Source organism: Cupressus sempervirens, chromosome 10 (assembly GCF_028749045.1).
Source record: "Cupressus sempervirens isolate cs-2001-9-10 chromosome 10, ASM2874904v1, whole genome shotgun sequence".
In the NCBI taxonomy this organism is placed as follows: Eukaryota; Viridiplantae; Streptophyta; class Pinopsida; order Cupressales; family Cupressaceae; genus Cupressus; species Cupressus sempervirens.
The window spans coordinates 298,846,919-298,855,841 of record NC_143127.1 but is presented as its reverse complement, the minus strand read 5'-3'; positions in this window follow the sequence as shown (position 1 = coordinate 298,855,841).

The window sequence follows — 8,923 nt, the reverse complement described above, 5'->3', positions numbered from 1 at the left end:
GGTTTGGTTGAATGGCTTGATTTAAATAGCAATCTCAGAGTTGTCTTTGAAAATGTAAAAATTGATTTTCAGGGTAAAAGACAAATCTTCACTAGTTCCTTAAAAGATCTTTCTGACCAAGTTCTCAATAAAGTAAAGGGATCCAGTGATAGGGATTTGGCAAACCATGGAATAAAAAACTGCTTGGATGCCTATGTAATGGCCATTAATGTCTCTCAACATTGTGAAGAAGTAACGCGAATTGGTGAATCACTCAATTCTGCTTCCAAAGAGTTGATGAAGATGAATAACACCATAGTGAACTTGCTGAATGTTGGATTACCAAATCCTACTAACTTAGAAAGCACATTCATTGGAAATGAAAATTACATGAAAAATTTGTAAGGCAGGATGAATTCTCATTTAGGGGAATTGCCTGAGGAATTCACTCCGGAGGGAATTGCAAGTTGCATCAAACCACTCTCAACAATGAGTGATGCTATAGATAGATTCCTCCTATCATATGATTCTATCTCTTAGAAGTATTTTTTGTTAACAAGACTAAAACTAATTAGCTACAACCTCTAAAAAATGGGGCTTCCAAATGATGTAGAATGGAGCGTCCTAAAGAAATTCAGTGAAGCTGGGTCATCTTCTCAAACTGTTACTGTTACTATCAGTGGCAGTCATAGCTGATAGCACTAAGTAATAACACTGTAACAACTTAGTAAGTGATAGAACTATAATCATTTTGTTACTTGTTGCTCTTTAATTTCAAATTTTGGATTTAATTTCAACTTTGTTTAATGTTAATTGTTATAAGAATCAAGAGCCAGCATATCGGGATAGTTGGGCAGCCAGACACTAGCATAGTAGCATACTATGGCATATTAGGAATCAAGAGCCAGCATAATAATATCTAATCATATATACAATTACAAACCGACGTACAACTATTGTTGCTCCCTTGTATCTGTAAAAGGGAATTCACGGTCATTGCAATTTGACATTGAGTCATTTGCAAAGGGTTGTAATTGTTTGTAATTGACAATCATAACTTAAATGTATTATGTTACAGGCTGATTTGTAATTATAAATTATAATACAATTTTTTTAAAATGGAGCTTATTCTATTAAATGCATTATGTTACAATTTCTTAAAGAAAAAACTAGAATCAAAATCTCAACATTTTAAAAAAATACAATCAATGAAAATCTGCACATGTAAGTACTAAGTTTGTAACATCAACATGTTCAAAAATAAATAAATAAAATTAAGCATCTATAAAGGGATAGTGAATGAAGGCTATAAATTAACTTCTACAAACATGTTACATAATTAATTAGTAGGTAGAGTCTTAGATCAGAGCTACTAGCCTACTACTTGACTCACCCAGAAAGTTGAGAAGTTGCTATAGTTGCCATTCTGCCTGGACCGGCTCAGCATCACTATCATCATAATCCTTCTCATTTATTGCATATAAAATTTCATTGTTTGTTGCATTTTCTTTAGATTCACTGTCAGCTTCAGACTCACTATGCATGCCAAATTCAACATCATCTTCATTGCTTTGACTTTCAATATCACGATATGAACCACTGCCACCAACACTACCACTGCCACTTGTGTTTGAAATGTTGACAATCCCTCTTCTTTGACATCACTTTCTCCAAATGCTGATAGCCCTGTCATAAGGGAAAATTTCTACCTCATACTTAGAATTATAGAGCCTCAGACAATTATCCAAATTTTTGTCTAATTTGTTTCTAACCTTTGACTTAAGGAAGCCCAAAGTACTGAAAACTCTCTCATCCTCTACTGAACCCAATATCATTGTCAAACATAAATTGGTAAGCTTGAAATATTCTGGTATTGCCTCTCTCAACTGATTGCTCTCACCAAGGTTTTTCCAAAGCTTTGTTACCGCTCCCTCTTCATTTGGGTTCTCCATAACAACATATTTTTCCCTCATTATGTTTGCAAAAGAGTATGATTGATCTCTTAGTCGAGTTTCATCTAAAATTTCATTTATGGTGACTCCATTGATTACTTTAGGTGTGCAAAAATGTTGAATCAGAGTCATCATCCTTCTTTGAAAATCAATTGGACTGTTTAGAGACCAATATTGTGAAAAAACAATTGACATTGCTTCTAGCAGTTCCTTTGGAGGGAATTTGAATCTGATTTCTGACGATAGATTGTAGCAAACTCACTTGACAGAGTCAAGCACAGAGTCTTTGATCTTCTTGAAGGCTTCACTTGTAACACGTGAAAGTACCTTCTCTGGTTCTGATTCAACTTTTCTTCCTGCTTCGTTGGGGTTGACGCGGGCATAGTACTGCATTGGTATGTCAACTCCACGTACCTTGGCATATACCTCATCGTTTGCACCAATATGTAAAAAGTTCCTAGGATTGTTCAAATCTGAGATTTCTAACCACTTTGCAAACTTTGTTTCCTCTAATGGTAATAATTGGTACAGAGTACCCAGGCTACTACATGTCATTTTACGCAGCTTATCATATTCTGCAATGTACATAGCTCTTTGTTGAACCTTTTTTATAATATTTCTCATATCCTATATCATGGGGAGAATAGCTGCTAAAGTTAAGAGTACCTTAACATTAGTTAGGCTTGAATATAGCTAAGGGAATTTGTCTCACACAGAGTGGATTAGTCCAAGCAATGATGAGTATTTAGACATTACTCGATGTGCTGGTCCATCCAAAGAGATCCATCTGGTATCATTGTCTTTAAGAAGCTTCCTCCCATCAATAAGTCCTGTAGCAAAGTGTTGAAATTCATGGACTCATTTTGGACTTCGACAGAAGTATTGGTAAATCTCTTTGATTAGAGATCCCACTTTACTTACACAATCAAAATTGCTGACAATTCCAAAAGCTAGATTCATTCGATGGGCCATGCAATGAATGGGAATAGCGTAGGGTGCCAAATCATTCTTGATTTTTTTGAAAAGACTACCTTTATGACCTTGCATAACCAAAGCACCATCCACTCCAACACACACTAACTTTTTGGCAATCTCCATGCTATCCAAACCTCCAGATTCAATTAGAGTAGTCTTTAATAACTCATATAAGTTTTCAGCTGTCGTACTACGATTCAATTTAGCAACAGATAGTAGAAATGGTTGACGACAAAGATTGTTTACAGTATAAACATGTATGCACACCTAGGAAGTATTATCAATTGCTATAACTTCATCTAGAGACAATGCAATGAAATCTGAGTTTTTTATAGATTCCTTCATATCTTCTATTTCAACCTGTGCAAGACATTTAGCCCATTCCCACCCGCTATTTACTAACCAGTGACTGTTAGGATAGTTTCAAGTTTTCAAAAGATGCAATAATGTAGTCATTGTAGGGTAGTCCATCATAGGGTGTGCTCTACTCAATATATAAAATACCACACCTAATTGAACTACTTTTCCCATATTTTGCACTTCCGTTGCTTTCCCAATGAAATGTTCAATGGAACCTTTTACTACAAAATGCTTCTCCCGTATTTGCTAGTGTAACTCATATATTTCAGCATTCCTGATATGCAGACAGTTCTCCTTTGTTTTCCAAGTTAGCATAGATTTTTTGACTCCATCTATAATTTCCTTCTTGTAAACTTTACCAACATGCTTTTCTATGGTATCAATTTTAAGCTGCAACCTCTTCTCCTTCTTTGTTATCTCTGTGCAAATCTTACATCTGCATTTTGCAGGAGGCTCACCATCATTTGGATTGGGCACTGGTTCAATGAACCAGTACTTTTCCACCCATTCTAACTGAGAATTCCTTTTGGACAGATCCCAGCGAGATCGATCTTTCTTCGATTCCAATTTTCTTTTTTTCTCCTTTTGTGCATGAACCTGATTTATGGAATCATTTTTGGTTTTCTCAACTGACTAGTTCAAGACTGACTCCAACTCTATAATCTCAGTTTGTGACTCCCTACTTAGGGGAAGTTCCTCCAGATCTTGTTCAAGTTCATCCTCGACTGAGATATCAGGTTCACCAACTTGAACTTCAATACTGTCTGAGGGTCCAACTTGTGATGAATCTCCTTTTTTAGTAACCATTGGAGATCTAACTTGTGAATCTTGTAGGTTGCCAATATTTCCACCACCAAAATATGCTGCTATGGTTTTGCGTTTTGGTAATGGTGGCCTCTCTTGGATTTCAGGGATCGGACCCCTCTTGTTTGACATGGCAAACCGATAAAGGCTGCAAAAAATTATCAACTTAGTTGTTGAACAAAAGACTTAACTACTCAGACTACATATAATAAAAATAATATGATTCATTCTCAAAAAAAGGGTACTACTACTAGTCTACTACAGTACTATAGTCTATGGTACTACCAAATATAATTCGCAAACCTAATACCTATAGGCTATCTTAGCATGTGAGATGTCTAGTCACTAGCGGACATTGGACAGTGAAACTAAAAAAATAACCAATACCACTTACAAAATAATTTAAAAATCACTTGCCTTTTACAAAAACCAAATCCATGAGTCAATGGCCAATGCACTCAACACTCTAAAAGTTCAACAGCAGTAAGAAATGCTAGTCTCTAGACCAGAAAATAACGAATTGTGTAGGATAATAATTTCTTATAGTCCAATCTAGGTTGGCGAATTAGGAGAGATTAACAAGCGGGAATGTCAAATGTAGGCGAAATGCACCAGATGCAAGCCTATAGTCGAAAACAATTGGCTAAATGGGGCGGGTGATCGACACACATTGGTAAAATGGTTGGCAACACCCAACCGAAGGGAAAATTTATATGGTTGTAGTAATGGCAAAATAACATTGACCAATAAGAAACAGCATGCAAAGGCTGGCGATATGCTTAAAATAAATGTATCCAAACTGTATATCGCATTGGCAATTGCACCAATATTTTTGACCAATCATGTGATAACTAATGGGTGACCACCTCTGGCGTTGGACCCAAATATGATAAATATTCGGTGATGCGGTTGGACCCAAATATGATAAATATTCACCAAATGACGATTGACCCGTCAGACGGGATCGCCAAAAGGTGAAGATTCGCTGCTAAAGTAATCCCTAATCACTAACTCCATGTGCCACTACCAGGGATATAAATCTTGCACACTAAACAACACAATCATGTGCAATTGCATATAATAACATAGCCAAAGCAATAAATTCATTAAATCACCTAATTTAACCATTTATTAATTTATATTAAAATAATCTATTTACATCACTCACATTCACATAATGCATACAACACAGGAATGAAGTAAATAACCATAGCATTAAATCCATCACCTAACATAATCAGAGGTATGTCCAAATACCATATAACCTGATATCATCCTAAAACACACTGTCATCTCAAAATGGCATCATCATGCAAAATGATTAACTGAACAACATAGAAGTCTAAAATCTATGATACTGAAATCAAGGTATAACACCTGACCCTCGGGTCATCTCAAATGTAAACATAACATGAGTAACAAATATCTCTTTAATCAGAGATATAACAAGATAAATGACTGTAGCACAGAACCAAAGAATCCAACATGAACAATCCATTTCTAATTACTTAAGCATTAAATAATGATTGATTAAACAACATTAAAAAGGCACTTAAAACATATAAACAACCATAGTCATAAACATGACTAACCACTACTACAGGAACCTAGTCCAGTGTAGCATGGTAATAGTACATAGTGCAATCTCTCCACACATCTCAAGGTAATCACAGAACAACCTCATGATACCACATCAATCCTGGTAACTACTGGCACAAACCTTAGTGAAACATAAATCACATCATAATCTCATAGATCAGTCAAAAGCATAATCAAAGCAACTGATACAGAAACATAAATCTAAACACCTCGACGATGTAGACCACTCAGGGTCATAATCATGATCCCATCACAACAAAAGATTAGCAAGGTTGCATCCATTAGTATGACTTACAAAAGTCAAATGGGAGAGGCACTACATCATCCCCCCCAAAGACTAGGCTTACTCCTAGAAGCCTACAATCCAAGAATAGAAAACAAACACACCAAGAACAAAATCAAAAGTGAGCAATAGGAATGACTCAACAACTCTCTCTACAAGTCAAACCCAAATCACTCCAACATTCTCCTACCAACAAATTAACCCCCAAATAGGTTAACCACAAGAGAATGGGTGTCACACAGACACAAGGTCCTCCAACAAGGAACCTTCTATGTGCTAGGAAAAACCCATCTAGCCATAAAGTCAACAATACAAGGTAAGGAACAAAACCCTCTACCTCGTCTACAAGTGCCCAACAAAACATGCACCTACCAAGTGACTGCAAAATCAAGTCAAAACACTATGCACTTCCAACAAAAGTTGGAATCATGGGGAAAAACCATCCCAAAATTCCCAAGAATACTATCATGTCACACATGATCATTCTGGAATCCATGTAAACTCACCCTTAGAACAAAGTGGATGACAGTTTACCAACAAAATTTACACACTCTAAAAGACTACTCACCACCAAGTGTAGGAGCACAACACCTCTCCAAGGCACAAAAGCTCAACTACCACTGGAAACTAGGGTAACATAACCCAACCGGACAAGATATCACCTTCTCACAAGGTTCAAAGACTTCGTCAGCGAACACAATCATGTAATGTCTGCATACCAACACATAAGATGGTAACATGTGTCCAACAATACCATGTCCCTTCAACACCATGCTGGGAAAAACTACACCCAACCTATTGCTAAACTCAATCTCTAGCCTCAAGTCAATGGTTTGACGAGAAACTTGACTAAGACAATCCACAAGAAGATATAAGCTTAGGGAGAAGGATACTAGAGAGTATTAGGACTGAGAGGGAGTCTCTCTCAACCTCTACACTAAATCAGCCCCAGACGCATTAGGGAACTCACAATTTCCCCAACCATCAACGTACTCACAAGAGAACACTAACTGAGCTAGTGGCATAACCACACTAGCCTACTCTCATAAGAGATAAAATGATATAGAGGTGTGCCCAAGACAACGTCCAAAAATGAGAATCTAGACTCATCAAAGAATTGAATCACTCCCAAATGACAAGGCAACATCATCCTCAAACAAGGAATGCTCACAAACCACACTACACCTCACAAGGGTGGGTTAGTGTAATAGGAAACACAAAAACCCAAGCATGAACCCTGACAAGTACCTAGTAGATTATGAAGACAAGATAAATCTTCCATTATGAATAACATGAAGAGTTCAACTTCTCCAATGGCCATAAATGTGATATGTCATGATTGAATTGGCCTCTACTCGAAAAGGTACTCAGAACATCGATCAACAACTCCAGAAGCCATAGCTTTCACATCCGGACTCGGATTGAATCCATTTGAAAAGCGTTGAAAAGATATTGACAAGGACTACAACATGAAGAAACTAAGAGAGACCTAAGACCTATGATCTGAGTCACCACTCAAGGAAAAACCACAAAGGAAAAAACAACAGTCTTGGCCATCAAGACAAGCAACGGACAAAATGTCCAAAACCATACAAGAGCACACATGCTCAAAACAACATAAGACATGGAATGAAAGGTAATTCACACATTGATACCATCATTACTTATCTCCCATAATTTCATTAATTAAACATTACATAAGCACTAATGCATAATGAAGCAAAAAGATTTTCGAGCAAGGGTCCAAGAGTCACCATAAAACAAATACATATCTTTCAATTTCTTTAAAGAATACACTACATTTACTCATCTTTTAAAGCATCCAATTACATTAACAAATTTAAATCTATCAAAGACACACTAGCATATTCTCTATGATATTATCCCTTGTATGTACTACTAGAGGTTCGAGATGAACATGATAGAGTCACAACACACAACTGGGTAGCAGTAAAACACATCCATAATAGTCATCATGAAACATAATCAAAAATCCCAAATGGGGGAATTGCCAATTCCAATAGTAAGTACCAAAAGGAGCACATTTCAACAATAAGTGAAATGTGACAACTGTCACAAAGAGAGCGATAGATAAAATTTGATGACTACTCCAAGAAAGGAAAATACTAAAAACCAATGCTAGCCCAACAACATGAGGAAAGTACCTCCAGCCAAATAAATTAAGGAATCAAACAAATCACATTATAGGTGATGACTGAGTACAGTCACACAAGAGAGATAAATCACCACACAATGCTAAGGAATACATCATCCCAGCAATGTTAGAGAACACACTCACACACATCAAGTAGTATACCATCAGTAATCTCATGCATATGCAGACAACAATAATTTCCATGCAATGTAACATTTAGATAACTGTCAAATTAATATAGTTTTACATAAGCTTAAGAAGTAATCAGATTGGGGACTTAAGTCATTAACCCAAAGATATAATGCAAAACTACTACTTTGCAATGATTCACAGTAAACACTCATTTCTCCATGAAAGGAACCATTTCATTATTATAACAACAAAATAAAGAATCACAATAAGATTCATCTATTTACTTACAATTAGGAGAAAAATAGGAAATCAATGCACCCTACTCCACAAGGAGAAAGAGGAAGAGGCACACAAGCCAACACATGGAAACCAATTGATGGCTCCATCCAAAAAGGGTCACACAAGCAACCAACCAAACAAGGCACATCGATTCCACTTACCAAACCAGGAAGACTCACTTCCTTCTCCACATACTACTCTAGTCACATCTACTGGACAAGCAAATCCATCCCAAGTAGATATTGAAGCAACAAAGATCATGAGTTCTCACCAAGACACTCATACTCAACCAACGTAGCAACAACTAAATGGGCAACATATACATAGAGATCCCAATGTTTAAACATGGGCTCTGATACCGGATGTAATGCCCCACCCGAAGATCCTTGGAAACAAGGATGAAAT